Raw genomic sequence first — 598 nt, forward strand, 5'->3', positions numbered from 1 at the left:
GTTAGTGATGACGATAGTGATGACAACAGTGATGACGATAGTGATGACGATAGTGATGACGTTAGTGATGACGTTAGTGATGACGACAGTGATGACGATAGTGATGACGTTAGTGATGACAACAGTGATGACGATAGTGATGACGATAGTAATGACGTTAGTGATGACGATAGTAATGACGTTAGTGATGACGATAGTAATGACGTTAGTGATGACGATAGTGATGACGATAGTGATGACGTTAGTGATGACGATAGTGATGACGTTAGTGATGACGTTAGTGATGACGTTAGTGATGACGATAGTGATAACGTTAGTAATGACGATGGTGATGACGTTAGTGATGACGTTAGTGATGACGTTAGTGATGACGATAGTGATAACGTTAGTAATGACGATGGTGATGACGTTAGTGATGACGTTAGTGATGACGTTAGTGATAACGTTAGTGATAACGTTAGTAATGACGATGGTGATGACGTTAGTGATGACGTTAGTGATGACGTTAGTGATAACGTTAGTAATGACGATGGTGATGACGTTAGTGATGACGTTAGTGATGACGTTAGTGATAACGTTAGTAATGACGATGGTGATG

At 40.3% G+C, this 598-nt stretch overlaps 1 protein-coding gene across 1 annotated transcript in view; it reads right to left on the minus strand.

The window, feature by feature from the left end:
• LOC106813953 (carbohydrate sulfotransferase 11-like) overlaps positions 1-598 on the minus strand; it is a 28,643-nt gene that overhangs the window by 9,256 nt on the left and 18,789 nt on the right. The window lies entirely within an intron of this gene.

This window comes from Priapulus caudatus, unplaced genomic scaffold (genome assembly GCF_000485595.1).
Source record: "Priapulus caudatus unplaced genomic scaffold, Priapulus_caudatus-5.0.1 Scaffold848, whole genome shotgun sequence".
NCBI classification, from domain to species: domain Eukaryota; kingdom Metazoa; phylum Priapulida; class Priapulimorpha; order Priapulimorphida; family Priapulidae; genus Priapulus; species Priapulus caudatus.